The 16,088-nt window shown below is 43.8% G+C and overlaps 1 long non-coding RNA gene across 1 annotated transcript; it reads left to right on the top strand.

Annotated features, from left to right (window-relative positions):
* Positions 1 to 7,545: 7,545 nt before the first annotated feature.
* LOC144589122 (uncharacterized) lies at positions 7,546 to 10,648 on the top strand. Its single transcript, XR_013545017.1, has 3 exons — positions 7,546 to 8,285; positions 9,809 to 9,987; positions 10,478 to 10,648. It is a non-coding gene; the product is annotated as an uncharacterized LOC144589122 (long non-coding RNA).
* The last annotated feature ends 5,440 nt before the right edge of the window (positions 10,649 to 16,088 follow it).

Here is a 16,088-nt window from a genome sequence, read left to right as displayed (position 1 = left end):
TTTTTTCCCATGGCAGGTTTTGCTCCTCCCTTCTCTCAAGAGAAGTCACCAGAACGTAATAGATGAGCACTTCCTGATCAGCAAATATACTGAACTCCCAGCCAGGAATTTTGGGAAGAATTGTCGTTATCCTGTGGCACTTATTCCGAGAGATTTCTCCTTCCTTATTATCTGTGTGGCAAGGAGCATGGCAACTGGAGCTAGTTACTTCACTGGCATTGCTTTCCTAGAGTGACGGAAGACTTAAGTTCAGCAGTGGCCATGGCATCCCTCTTTGCCCACTATATCCTTCTGAGAAAACGGTCTTCCTTTTTTATATATCTAGCATAGGCAGCCAGCCACATTAGTAACACCCATGTGATGTTTCTGTAGGCCTCTGGGACCATATGTGCTTTATTCTTCTTTGCTTATGGGGTGCCCACAAGTTACCTGAAGCCCTCCTGAGTCACATCATGGCCTACAGGTCACTGTTCAATAGAAAGCAACTACTCTTTGATTTTAAGGGCTGAGATGCAGACATAAGTTGTACCTCTGAAATTTCCAAAGGCATCCATAACTTCTGATTCATGTATCTGGGAAGATCTCTGTATGGCTTCTCCATTCTACACTTACATGCCCATCCCAACAACATACTCTAAAGATGTGGTTACATTATTCAAATGAATTGAGAGGTAGATCAGGCTAGTTTAAAATTGTGTGGTAGTCACATGGTCTTTGTATCAGTGTGTGCTTCCTAATGGGACAACTTGTAATACGATTACAGTCTATCAGTGCAGGGGGCTACAGGGGATTTAAAATCACTGTGTGTCTGTGGAAGGGAATTAATTATATATGTTAACGAATGTTATATATAATTATAATTTGCTGATTTGCTTGCCCACCTTTTATCCATGGAATCCCTTCCCTCCCCCATTGCTAATAACAATCTTATAACTGCAGAGCTGGAAGGGACCTTCCACCCTGAGCATTCACCGTAGCCCCTGACACCCAGTCCCGGGCACCCACCCAGCTCTACCTCCCCCTCTGTAGAGCAGAAAGAGGGACATCTCCCCCAAATGCTGTTGCTGCTGTTGCCTTGGCTGCTGCCTGAATTGCTGCTGGTACCTGACTCTTTGCTTCTGACACCAACGGGCACCTCAGAATGTGATGGAGATGAAACATCGATGGCCACAGAATACAACAGAGAGTTCAGGTATTCCTTGGCACATAGCTTTGCAATGGCACAAAACATGGTTACAAGGCATGGATCCTCATGATTTCATATAACATTTAGATGCAACCCTCCATAAGCCACTGTCAAATCATAGATCCCATCTGTGCCCACAGACTACATCACAGAAATCATGGGTCCTGCAGAGCATGGCTTTGTACTGGTGCAAAAGCATGAATCCCCATGATATGTATATGTAGGATCGTCCCCAAATCACAAAAACATGGGACCCAGATCACTGTGATATTTATATGTAAGATCATCCCAAAATCACAAAAATGTGGGTCCTGGGCATGGGTTCCCGTGGATCCACATGATTTGTATATGCAGAATCATCCCAAATCACAAAAACATGGGGCCCTCCTATCCTCCTACCCACCTCTCCTCCCTCCCTGGCAGAGGACCAACCAACATGCACACACACGTAGAACCAGCATGGTAACACAGAAATGGGGAGCAGTTTCCCAGCTGGGTATCTCAACCATGCAGATTCATCATTTTGAGGTGGGGTGGGGGTGGAGAATGGTGGGCTGATCTGCCAACCCACCCTTTGTCAGTGAAATCCCGCCACTTCCCTTTGCTCTCCTTGTTGATAAGAATAATAATAGATTTAGAACTTTGGACAAAGGAGTGCACGTTGAGCAAGTTGATTCATGGAACACCTGAGTTAAAATAAATGTCCCCTTGTGGACAACAGCAGCAGCAGCAGCAACAACAACAAACAATTGTCATGTAGACACTTTTTAGAAAAATTCACATTAAAACAAGCTAAACCTGATTCAAATCCCATTTCTATTGGTAACGGGATCAAATGGCTACAACTCCTTTCACCTTGGTAGCTGTACAACAACTGGTCTGAAAAACAAAACAAAACAAAAAAATGAAATCTGCCTCATCTTTTTATTTTATAGGAATTTCTACACTGAAAATTGTTTCTGGAATATGGTACAAATAACAGGTTGGCATGAGGCTGGTAAAAGGAGGGAGGCTGGCAGCCTCACAGAAGTTTTGCACGTGATCGCTTTTAATAGCAGCACATTCGGCTGTCAGCGGCTTCTCATCATTTCACTGGGAATGTTTGCTAATTGTCAAGGAGCTGATGTTTGTGTTTAAATAATCATGAAGCTGCCCCAGCTGTTCCATTTCCTCCCCCGCCCCCTTTTTTGCAATGATTTTGGGCATGCTTTGAGAAGGCAGCCTGTTGTACTAGGTAGAGATAGTAAGAAAAGTAAGGTCTCAGTCAGGGATCTTATAGGGCAGTGGGGATGTTTTCCCTTCCTTGATCTTCAAACAAGTTTCCTTATTTTCCTGACAGTTGTATATTTCAGCTTGAGAGGAGGGAGAAAGAGGGTTGGACAGCCAAGCATGTAATACGGAGTGCAATTGGATGTAGTGGCATCCATACATGTGAGAGAGGATGGGAATTTTGTTTTTGCTTTCCAATGAGCTCTCTTCATTCACCCCCAAATTACACACTAGCTGGCATCAAGCAAAGTGGAAGCTACGTACAGTCCTGCTGAGAATTTCCCTCAGGGGCAGAATAAACAACCTGAACCTAATCCCTGGCTGTGCTTTCCCAACATTATCTTAGTGCTGCAAGCACAGCCCTAAGCATGTAAACAAAACATTAAAAATGCAGTCTTGTGACACTGTTAAGACTAACAGGTTTATTTCAGTGTGAGCTATTGTGGCCTACATGGACCACAGTATTTAGGCCACAGGTTTATAAGGAATGTTAAACTTGCTTTAAACAAGAACTGCAATCAGTGGAGCTTCAGCAGAAAGGAGACGGCTTAACTCCTGTTAATTTGAATGGCCTGTGATTATCCTGGGATCTTTGGATTCTTCCTCTTGTCTTCTATTTTCTTGCATCTCTTAAAACAACAGATGAGAACCAAGAGAAAAAGCTACATAGTAAATACATATTTTAAACACCCCAAACCATGAAATAAACACCTTTGGCTAGTTCTGGAATCATCATCTGATAATCCATGAGCATCAGCAGCAACCACGTTGTACAGAAACTAGCTATTTTTTTCTGTTGACATTGTATAATAATATTTTAAGAAAAATTTAAAATAAGTACTTTGAAGATGCATACCTCACTGTTTCGAACTGTGGAACATTTTAGGGCAGCTATAACAGGATTTCTTAAGTGTCTTTTCCTTTGGAAAATAGTGTACTGGACATTTATGATGTCTTTATAATATAGGCATCCTTCAGTCTCGAGAGACTATGGTAACGTGCTCTTTTTGGAGGACTTGGAACAGCATCTAGTGTGGCTGAGGAGACCAATTTGAGAGTGACAATCTCTTCCACACTGAAGACAAATGCAATATGTCCCCTGTCCAGCTCCCTGATTTTGCTGGTTTCAGGTCTGCCACTTTGCTTTGGCCTGCTGGACAAGGGTCTCTTCAAATTGAGAGAGGCCGTGATGCATCGCCTGCCTCCAGGCTGAACACTCAGATGTCACGATTTCCCATCTGTTGAGGTCCATTCCTAAGGCCTTCAGATCCCACTTGCAGATATCCTTCTATTGCAGCTGTGGTCTTCCTCAGGGACCATTTCCCTGCACTAATTCTCCATACAGGAGATCTTTGAGAATCCGACCATCAGCCGTTCTCATGACATGCCCAAGCCAACGTAGAAGTTGCTGTTTCAATAATGCATACATGCTGAAAATTCCAGCTCATTCTAGGACTACTCTATTTGGAACTTTGTCGTGCTAGGTGATACCAAAAATGTGTCAGAGACAATGCATATGGAATGCATTCAGCTTTCTCTCCTGCTGTGCACAAAGGGTCCAGGACTCACTGCAGTACAGGAGTGTGCTCAGGAGATCTGGATCTTGGTATATGCCATCAGCATCTTATTAAGCCATACTCTCTTTGTGAGTCTTGAGAACATGGTAGCTGCTTTGCTAATGCGTTTATCCAGCTCGACATCTAGGGAGAGAGTGTCAGAGTTGAGTGTTGAGCCAAAGTACACAAAGTCATGAACAACCTCCAATTCTTGCATGGAGATGGTAATAGAGGGAGGTGAGTCCACACCCTGGCCCATGACTTGTGTTTTCTTCAGGCTGATTGTCCTTGCTAACCTTTGTGAGATCTATGAAGGCCACAAAGAGTGGCTGTCGTTGTTCCCTACATTTCTCCTGCAACTTTCTGAGGGAGAATACCATGGCAGTGGTGGATCTATTAGCTCGAAATCCACACTGTGATTCTGGATAGACTCTGTCTGCAAGCACCTGGAGTCTCTTTAGCACAACATGGGCAACCAGCATCCCTACAACACTGAGAAGAGAGATGCCACGGTAGATATTGCAGTCGCCCCGTCTCCTTTGTTCTTATACAGTGTGACAATGTTTGCATCCTTCATGTCCTGTGATACTCCACCTTCCCTCCAGCAAAGACAAAAGATTTCATATGGCTCGGTAGTGATGATTTCTTTACAGCACTTCAGCACTTCAACAGGGATGTTATCCTTTCCAGGTGCCTTGCCAGAGGTGAGGAAATCCAAGGCTGCTTTTATTTCTGCTAAACTTGGTTCGCTGTCCAACTCTTCCAAGACAGGCAGGCACTCAAATGTTATTTAATGCTTCTTTGATTACTACATTCTCTCTGGAATATAGCTCAGAGTAGTGCTGCACCCAGCGTTCCATCTGCTGTGCTCGGTCCTGGATGATCACGCCTGTATCAGACTTCAAGGGAGCAGATTTCTTCTGTATTGGAACTGAAGCCTGCTTATAGTAACACTGTTTTTATTTGCAAATATGCAGGCAGAGCAGGTCCCAGAAGCCTTGGATCTGGAGATGACAAGCTCATTCATAGCTCTGCTAAAAACATGTTTCTTCCTTCCCACATCCTTCCACCCATGTCCAGGTCAAATCTGCTGTAGTTATTTCAGCTTCATATGCTGCCTCTAGTAGGTTGGGCTGGGAGGGACCCTTCTGGACAGAGGTGACTATCAGTCAATCCATTAGTAATCAATTGCTCCTTCCTTGCTTCTGATTTCAAAGAGAACCATGCCTGTCTGCTCAAGTGTTGTTTTCCCTCTCTTTTAGTGCTGTTAGCAGTTAGTATGTAATCTGCAGCAGTCTTCTGGAAGCAGACTGTGAGTTTCTTGAGGCCTTTTGCTGAAAGTCAGTCAGCCATGCTTTGTACAGTATGCTGGGTTTTTATCTGTTCAATTGTGAGTAAATAAACAATTTTATTCTTTCTCTCATGAACGTCTCAGAGTGAGTTATTGAAACTGTTAAGTGGCAGGCAATGAAAACAAAGGGGTGATCTACTCTGGGGAGACTTGAAGCCAATTCTGCTCTGAACCAAAATTCAAACACTTCAATAAAATCTCCCCTTTCTGCCGAAATCCTCTCACACCTGCATCTGCAAAGCATCGCCTCAGATGCTGTCAGTGCTGCTGAATTATGCATTCGGGAGACTATCCACAGAAATTAAGAAACATAATGATTCTTTTGACAAGTCCCTCCCTGATCACCATCCAAAATGATCAAGCCAGCCAAACTCACAAACAATTGTAAAGTCACAACTGAAGCATATTTGTTATTTCAGTATAGAATGTGGCCTATCTGTAAAATTAAGGGCAGGGCAAGTGCCTCCCCCCACCCCAACTTTAGAGCAACCATATGTTTCCCAGTTAATGTCAGAGGCTTACACAAGGAACCTATTGGAATTCTGATCTTTCATGACGAAAATCAATTGCTATTTTAACTGCAATGTGTGCATGGTAAATGTTCAACCTGGAGGAAAGCTGTGCAAGGAGGGCATTTAGTGAACGCTAACAGAGAACATAAAGACTTGTTTCAAAATTTCAGTACCCAGTACACTATTTTCCAAAGGAAACAAACCCACTTGGGCTGCCCTAACATGTTCTGCTGCTCAAGACATCCTCAAGGTACTTCTTTTAAGTTCTTCTTAAAATATTAGCGTTCAATATCAATAGAAGAAATAACTAATTTCTGTACATCTTGATTGCTACTGATGGCCATGGATGGATTTTTCAGAACTTTTGTCCTATACCTCCTGAAGCAGTTTCCAAATACCTGAATGGTATTTGTAGAACATGGTGCTGACTTTGTAGTTCCATGAAGCAAGATCAGAACCAATGGATGGAACCAGATTTTGGCTAAACCTTGGGAGAAGCTTCCTAATGGGTGGGGATATTTGACAGTGAAGCACAACTGTTTTGGGAACATGGTAGGCTCTCCTTTTTTGTAGATAGTTAAGCAGATACTGGACCTCTGACCTGTGTCAGGAAAGCTGTCTTGCAAAACTCCTGTCCTCAGCCACATATTGTACTAGATGACCAAAAAGATCACTTCGGGCTCAAAAATTCTATGATTCTAAGGCCATTGCTTCCAATCTTACTCCATTTCAAGCTAGATGGCTGTTAGCATTCAGCACACTTACTAAAAGAAATGTGATCTAACGGGCTGTTTAAGAGCCAAATTATATGTGTGAAGAGATTTCCTGTGCTGGCATTTTGTTCCTCTTAGATGGCAACTGCAGATCAGGATCAGAGCCACAGCATGTAAGAAGGTGATTTTCTACCCCATTCTCTCCATGTTGTGGTCCTGATGACAGTCATCTAACTATTACTATTTGTCCTAAGATCTGGGCATGTAACACAATAGCAGTGAGTGGTGCATATTTGTATCAGATTTTGTCAGGATCACAATCCAGGAGAAAGTGTCCCTCCTCCCACCTCTGCTATCACCCATGTGTGGTCCTATTCCTGATTTTCATGTAATGTGCACTTTGTCCCTAAATCAGTCAGATATAAGAGGGCTAACTAGCCACACCACTCTTTTATGTCGAACAGACTACCAAACAGATGCGGCAGCAAGAAAATTCTGTATCTCCATGACAGGGCACATACTTCAAGTGCACACATCTCCAATTAAAGCAGGATTGGGAAAGATCTTCACCTGACACCTTGGAAAGCTACTGTCATTCAGAGTTGATAAAATCAGAATAGATGGATTGGCGATTTGACTCAGTTATGAGGCAGCTTCATATGTCAAACATAGTTCACCTTCCTCCCACAGTGATGCCTCTGCAGGGGCCATCTGTGCTGAAGCAATGATTGGGTGCTTCCAGTATATTTTGTCACAGCTCACTGGCTTTTGAGCCACATGCCCTGGTCAGGGACTAATAAATGTTATTTCCTTAAAGGAATACAATTAAAAGGGACTACCTAGACTTGTGGCCTCTGAAGTTGCTTTCTTCGTGTGTCAGTGGAGAAGTCAGAAGAGGAAACATCCCTGGTCACATATAGGTTCTGTGTGTTATCAAGAATCCTTGAAAATCTGGGCTCTCACTTATGTGTAAAGTTCATGCACAAGCCCCAACCCAGTGGGACATAATATTCAGTTGTTTAAAAATGGTGTGGAACCCATATACATCAAGGGGTGCATGACAGCCCCAGTGCACCCTCCCAGCACTGGTATGTGTGTGCATGCATGTTTTGATGGTTTGGGCCAATGTTGTTGGGGTGAGTGGGTTAGCTCACTTGGAGATGGTATAGGTACAACGGCCTCTTGAACACAAGATACTCACTGATACATATTTTGGACCTGTAACTCTTATCAGCAATAGTGGCTCCCACTGGAAAAATTGTCCCTGATAATATATTTTGTCTCTCCTACAAACTCTTTCCCTGCTTATCACAAGGAACTGTAGTTCTTGAAGAAGCATGCCACACACAGAAGTAGAAACCTTACTGTCTAACTTTTCTGGTTTAACATGCAAGAATGTTGCCTGAGGCTACAAAGCACGTATTTCTCCCCAAAGCAGGCACAAAAAGACAGTCTGTCCCCATGAACCATTGAGCTCAGTTCTGCAATCTGGACATCGATCACATGTAGACTTCCAGTTGTTGTCATCAACAATGAGCATCGGCTTCAATGGACCAGCGAGGGCTCAAAGGAACCTGCTGCCCAGCAATATCTGGAGGACCATGGGGTCCCCACCCCTGCTGTCCTGGAAAGTCCTTGGAGGTATTCCTCGATTTTGCAACATGGCTGCCTAGTCCACCAATGTTAAACTTGGGAGAGGTGAGTTTGTGCAATACATAGTCTTCGTTGTGCTGAGGAGGGGGAGAGGGAGGAGAACAGGCATCACGTTTTAACATTTAGTTTCCTTTGTACTAGGCTAATTAGTGTTTGAGATGGTGATGTCATTAAAGTCTTCATCGGGGTAATTTAATTTTCCCTTTGATATCAGTCTGATTGTCTTTGTGAAAGCTAGTGCAGAGAGGAGAGAAAAAAGGGGGTTACCAGACAGCTCTCAGCAAGGCTGTTGTACTGTCACTATAAAGAAGCCCAGGGTGGTGTGAAGTTAGGGTGATGTATAGAAAAGCTGTCAATCATTCAGCAGGGTGGGAAGGAGAATTGGAAAGAACCACCCAGTGTATCCAAGTGGCATTCTCAGAGGTCCTGCTGTTCCCGGATATTCACCATGAAAGCCGGATTGAAGATGTGTGTGGCTCCTCTCACACCTGTTCTGTCCTTGCACATATTCCCATTTAATATCTGATTACACAAGCGGGTTGGTCCTGGTTAACTTCTTTATCTCATTTTCATCCTGCCCTTCCTCTAAGAACACAGGGCAGTGTAAGGTGTCATGATCCATGTTTTCCCCCCCAGTAGTGCAGCCTGGGTTGCCAGCACCTGGGACAAGGCAAGTATTACCAGGTGTGGGTCATGTGCCTGCTCTGTGACGCAATGCATGGATATGGTGTGGTTGGTGTGGTGTGTGTGGTGCGGGGTGGGAGAAGCCCCCAAGGTAGTGCCATGAAGTGGTTATGGAGCCGCTCGAGGGCCGCACTGGCGGCGGCAGCAGGCTTGGCACCCCTGGTGACTTGGACTCAAACTGCTTGGAGTGGCAAGAGGAACATGAGGTGTGGCTGTGGGAACATGCCAGGCAGGGCAACCCATGTGCCCCTAAGAATTTTGTGCCCAGGATGACAATCCCATAGTGCCCCCCCCCACAGGCACGACCTCACTGTTTCTTCCTGGAAACCATATATCTTTGCAAAAGACTGTAGTGTAAGTTCAGCCATTTGACTGCTACACACCAAACACAGGAAAAATCAGTTTATTCTTCTGTTTATTCATTCATTCCTGACTTCGCATCCTGTGTTCCCATTTCAAGAGCCTTGTGTGTGGGGAGGGGAGTATTAGAAGGGTGCACTTCTCGAGCTGCTGTTGGTTAGAAGTGATAGATTCGGATGAGGAATCAAAACATTATCTGGGAACAAGTTTTGGAGGGAAAGATTGACCCAGTTCGAACGTGGCACACCATATTCCATGTAAACAAGCACGACGAGCCTCAGACTTGTGCATTTCTCTTTTTAGCCACGAGGAAGAGATTCAAAATTTTTCCTTTTTAAACACACCAGCTGCTGAAAGACTGAGGGGAAAATGTGAGTGCTGGGATGGTTAGTTGCAACCAAGCACAACCTGTGACGTCGCCCAGCATCATTCCAGCTGAGGAGGGAGAGCAAGCAAAGGAGAGTGGAGGCCCTGCTGCTATATCAGAATCTGTGATTGCAACTAACAGCCTTATTCTCCCACAGGCTGTTTGCTTTCCCAGTTGGGAACATGAGAAGTAGATGGAAGAACATTCCTCTCTCTTAGGGAAGGGACCTCAGCGAGAGGCCACTGTCTGATGAGCCCAGACTGCATTCACCAGGAGTTGGAGGGCTGACATCATGGCAACCCTCCAGGGCCAAATGAAAGGTGCCCAATAATGAAGGTAGGAACTGGGGCGGGGGGCACTTAACTGCTAACCTGGAGTATGTGTGCCATTTCAGATTCAAAAGTATACAATTTCAAGCTACCTTCCCCACAGGTTACTTTGGGGGGTCTTCAGAATAAGTGCATTAGTTTAAACCACTCAATATGACAAATCAGTGTGGACCCTTAACAAGGCAGTGCATACCTCTAAGCCACAAGGGTCTCAACATCCACATTCAGTTGATCAAAAACAGATCAATGGGGCACTGACACATGAGGGCCCTTACATGTGGTCAGAAGCACCAGTTCCTGGCCTCTGTTATATAGACCTGTGTATATCTCCATCCAAGCCACCTCAACAGCTTCATACAGTCGTGCCCCACTTAACGATTACCCCGACTTACGATGAATCCGCTTCATGACGATGTTTATGCAATCGCAATTGCAATCGCAAAACAATGTTTTAAATGGGTGTTTTTTTTGTTTTTTTTGTTTTTTGCTTTGTGAAGATCGGTTCCTTGCTTCGGGAACCGATTCTTCGCATTACGACAATCAAAACAGCTGATCGTCAGGTTTTCAAAATGGCCACCAGGTGTTCAAAATGGCTTCCCACTGTGCTTAGGGACGGATTCCTCGCTATACAGGCACCGAAACTGGCCGCCATATGGAGGATCTTCACTGGACGGTGAGTTTTTAGCCCATTGGACTGCATTAACTGGGTTTTAATGTGTTTCAATGGGTTTTTATTTTTGCTTTATGATGTTTTCACTCTACAGTGATTTCGCTGGAATGAATTAACGTTGTTAAGCAAGGCACCACTGTACAAAAGAATGTCTCCCTACTTCCACAGTATTAACAAGGATACTGTGGACAGCCATAGTTCGCCAAACCCTTCCCCTCCAAATTTAGAATCAGAGCTTCCACATCAGCAGGATGAGTCAACACATCATAGCCATTTAGGTGCTCATCCAGTGGTGAGCCTCACCATACAAAACCTAGACCCACCCACAGCAGATTTCACATCACTAGTATCTGTTTTTAGTACAGATCAAAACTCAACAAAAGTCTGGCCACAGCATAGTCCATGGGTAAAAATGCCATATTGAACATCAGGTGAAAGACTGTGGCGGGGGTGGGGGTCACCTGCTTCACATTACCTGTTTGAAAAAATGATGGATGTGATGGACAAGAACAGTGCCACTCTTATAACAAGTAGCGGTCACTTGCCTCCCCTAATATTGTATAACTGCCATCAAGGTGGGGGAGAAGAACCTACGTCAGCACTGAAGGTTTGACCTTTGCAATTAGAAAGTGATCAAATATTGTCTCTCCAAAGATATATTCTTCAGAGTTGCTCTAATTGCACAGATAATACACAAACAGAGCCCTCCATTTTACTTCCAGTGACCAATCAGTATGCAGAGGTGAAACCTCGTGGAAGAATGATCAAATATCTTTTGCTTTTAGGGCAGCTGCTCTTCTGTGAATCTATGGTCTCCTTTGTTTCTGCTCTTAGCTGCTTCAGTAGCATAGCAGCAGGCACACACTGACCTATCCAAAGATGGAATACGAACCTAAAAAAGTCAACAAGACTGTGTACATCAATGCTTTAGGCATGTGGCTGCGGAGCCAGAGCTTGGAAATTCAATTCCCCATGATGCCCCCTTGACAGGGGCTGGACTTGATGATCCACAGTGTCTCTTCCAGCTCTACAGGGTTTTATTATTATTATTATTATTATTATTATTATTATTATTATTATTATTATTATTATTATTATTATTATTATTATTATTATTATTATTATTAGTAGTAGTAGTAGTAGTAGTAGTAGTAGTAGTAGTAGTAGTAGTATTGTTGTTGTTGCTTCTGCTGCTGCTGCTGCTGCTGCTGCTGTTGTTGCTGCTGCTGCTGCTGTTTTCATGCATGGTGGCAGCAACAAAAGTACCCCATAAATACCTTTAAGGAAGCAGAACTGTACAGTTGGGTCACAGTCTAGCTATGGGGAATGTCCACTGATAGTGGCTTACTAGTATTTGCTTTCAGTTAAAGGATATTGTTTGTAGAGGTGTGATGGTGGAGGGCAACTGGCAAAGTTGTCACACTTCAGGCATATTACTCAGGAAAGAGTGGGCTTCCGTATCCCTCATTCAGGGAGGGAACACTTGAAGGACTTGTGGGGGGGGGGGGATAGTCCCTCTCTAATCGTCCTCAAGGAGAAGGATCAAGGCTGTGCACCATGTTTTTTGTTCAATGCCATGAACATAGCATGAGCCACCAGCAGTCACAGCCTTCCCTCACTTTCCCAAGTTGGCATGGATGATAGGCAGTTCCAATAATTGTTGTCAGACCCTCAGCCTCAGCCTCAGCACAATACCATCCTCTGTGAAGGAAAGGATGGGTGAGAATTTTGTTTGCCTCAAGGTTTTTCTTTTGTTGTTGTTTAAATAACAAACCATGAACATTTACTCATTTCTCTGTAAACAAGACTGAAAAAACTTGCAGTTTCACAAATATGAATGTGGCTGAAACGAGCTGGCAGATTCAGCGAGTTATCTAGGCAGAGAGGTTCGTATACTTAGCTCTTTAAAGCCCAGCTTTATATCTTGGTATAGTCAACCATGGTCCTGAGGTTTATGCAGTCCTCATGGTAATCCTTTATTTACCTTACACGGTATTAATTACTTGTACCTTTTTATCATAGCTATGAAATTAAACCAGAGTTGAAATTAATTTAAAATTAGCACCAGAGCATCAGGCAGGCTCTTCAGTTGTGAAGAAAAGTGGGCAAGCTTTTTGCTCCTTCTCACGGGGAAAGAATTTCAAGGTTTTAAAGAGTTTCAGGGATATAACCACAGTCGAACACACCTCAGAGGTGTAAGACCAGTCTCTTGTAGTTTTGAATAGATGGTGCTAATGATCTGACCTGTGTTCTTTATCTGTAGTCTGTGGAATCCTAGGGGGTGCATAGATGTACTTAAGGACATCTGTGAACAAGTCATATTTTTTGTGCGTATATGTGTGTGTGGAAAAGTCCCAGGGGAACCCAGTACAGTGATGCCTCGACTTACAACCATAATCCGTTCCAGAAGATGGACGTAACTTGAAATGGTCATAAGTCAAAACACCATTTCCCACAGGAATGCATTGAAATGCAATTATTACATTCCAGCTGAAGAAGAAAAAATCACACACACAGAAATCCACTGCGAGACTCTTTGGAAACACGATTAATCCCTTCCAGCTGAAGGGGGGGGGGAGAAAAGCAATCAAGCGTGCAAGACCCATTGGAAATGCACAGAAAACAAACGGAGTAGATCGGAAATGCACAGAGAACAAAGGGGCAGGTCGGAAATCCCCCTTTGTTCTCTGTGGCACCACTGTACTGGACTGACCACTGCCACTGGCCTTCTACACCAGTCAACTCCTGGGTGAGTTCTCCAGGCCCGTCCGACCCTTGGTAGATGCCTACATGACAGTCAATGGTGCTGACACCATTCTTCCAGAGTTATCGTACTCAATGAGGCAGACAAGTCAAGGATCTTAGGAGAAGCCTTTATTTATTTATTTATTTATTTATTTATTTATTTATTTATTTATTTATTTATTTATTTATTTATTTATTTATTTATTTATTTATTTATTTATTTATTTGGATCTCTACCCTGTCCATCTAGACCAAAGGTCTACTCTGGTCAGCATTACAAATTTAAGAACAGTTAAACCAATAAACATGCACTTGTTCATGTCTAAGATGGTAAGGTATGAGTTTAAGATACAGCAGGAGAGAAAGCCAGGTCTTGACTTTGCTTCTGAAGACACCCAGAGAGGGAGCCAGGTGGATCTCCACAGGCAAGTTGTTCCAGAGGTGAGGGGCCACTGCTGAGAATGCCCGATTCCTTGTTCTTTCCTTCTGGACCTCCCTCGGCATTAGCCCTCTCAGCCACCCGGCCTAGCTGGACCGAGTGACTCTGGCGGAACTGGATGGGAGAAGGCGCACTGCCAGATATTGAGGTCCTATAGAGTTTAGGGCTTTATATGTAATCGTAAGAACTTTGAAATTCACGCGGAAACAAATGGACAGCCAATGCCTTCAGAGTCCAAGGTGCAGGGAACTTAGGAGTGGGTTAGAACCAGAACCAGTCTGGGGAAAACCAAGAAGTGTTCTTGCAGTTGGGATAATGTTGAGTTATCTTGTTGGTTTATTTAGTAGGGTTGTGTTGAACTGCAGCTTTGGCACCTGTCCTCATGTCTGGATCTGTGGCATCCTTTGACACCCCACCCCTTCCAATAGAAGACTTGGGAGCATGTACAGTGTGCTTGTAGGCATTTTTCTGAGGAGAGAGTTCATAGCTTCCATCAGATACTCAAAAGGATCTGTGACACACAAAAGCATTAAGAACCATCGGCCAAGCCTATCAACAGCCATCGTGGCCATTCACCTTCACAGGCTGACATGGCCAGCTGATCAGGCCAGATAATTTGGACATCACGTCAAATGTCAGAAACTCCCAGATCCTTGCTGCAACGGAGTGTTTACTTTGCTTCTGTGAAGCTCTCATAAAAAAAACAAGAAGTTAGGCTTTTCTCCTTCCTGGCAGGGTTGTGTCTGGTTTGTTGCTCTCAAATGTCCCAGCTCTCCAGCCCTGTGGGCAGAGTAAATGCCTCCTTGCCCTGTTAGGACTGACCATTCTTGACGAGTTTTATAAGAGAAGCTCACAAGGGATGTGGCTTGAACTTTTCAGTCTACTTTCTTTGCTGCCATGTTCTATATAGCTAATTAACTTTAATTCCCTGGGTAGCCCCTGTAAAGGTGAGCTGCTCGGCTTCATCTAAGGGACTGGAAAATAGAAAGGTACTTCATCCCGGGGTATACCATATTTGCTTGTCTTCCATGATCTACTCTGGCTTGCAATGACTCTCCAAGGTCTTAGGCAGAGGTCTTTCCCATGAAGCACCAGCAAATCTTTTAACTACAGACATCAGTAATTGAACATGAGACCTTCTGCATGGTGCCTTCTAACAAGGAGGTATGCTCTCACCTTTATTGTAGCTAGCCATGTCATATTACATGATATCATATTACATTACTGGTAGATTATATTTGTCATTTACTTCAAGAGCTTTACATCATACAGACATAAATAAACAAACCGGTGGCTGTTACCAGTGGACATTTAATTTTGGTCAAATGGAAAGAGAGAGAAAGTGGAAGGGAGAGGAAGATAAGAAAGAGAATGAATATACAGGAAACCTGTATTGTAACTTTTTTTGTGAAACCCTCCCATTTATCTGGAATATTAGTGCAGTGGGAAGAAATACAGAAAGGCTGAAGCATTGCTAGGAGGTATACTTAAGCTCGCAATGTTTCACCTCTCTGGAGGCTTTCAAGGATTGTGAAACTGCCTGGAGCTCAATGTGGTAGGATATAGTGTTTCCTCTTTGGCTTGAAGGTGCCAGAAGTGAAGCTGGGGTACCTAATGTGATTAGCTTGAATTGCACATGAGTGGCAGCAAGCTACTTATTTGTATCAAAACATGCCAACAATCCTATAGGGTGGAATCCACCTGCACAACAGGAAGATGTCATCATCAGGAGCAGCAGATTGTCACTGTATTTCTGTAATTTTGGGGTACATGTGATTTAATGGCATTGTATGCAAGCCATGTGCACCCTGAAACTGAAAAAGGAAGCATCCAATCAGTGGCAATCTGCCATTGCTAATGGCATGGTTCCACCTGAGCAGGTGAAGCTGCGCACTAGGATTTCAGTCGGTGTTACGTTATGCATTACTATCCCATCAGAGAGGTAGGTGAGATTGTGTTTCTCGTGAGGAAACTTGATCCTGAACATGTATCAGTAAAGGCTTCTTGAATATGCATTGTCACTTTCTATTTTAAAGAATTCTGCTTAAAAAGCAGCCAGAATGTGTTGTTGTTGTTGTTTGTAGCACAGCATCCTTGGGTCCATTTGTGCGCCTTGTATGGCCTGCTTCTGCAGAATGACTCACACTCCCTTCGGGCACTCCTTATCAGAGGGCCACTACTGCCATCTTGCCGTTTCTAAGCAGGAACTACTGAGCTGGGAGAAAAGAGAGGAACCGGGGGGGGGGGGAGGAAT

This window comes from Pogona vitticeps, chromosome 4, assembly GCF_051106095.1.
Source record: "Pogona vitticeps strain Pit_001003342236 chromosome 4, PviZW2.1, whole genome shotgun sequence".
Taxonomy (NCBI): domain Eukaryota; kingdom Metazoa; phylum Chordata; class Lepidosauria; order Squamata; family Agamidae; genus Pogona; species Pogona vitticeps.
The sequence above is the reverse complement of the archived record's forward strand: the minus strand, read 5'-3'. Positions and strand labels throughout refer to the sequence as shown.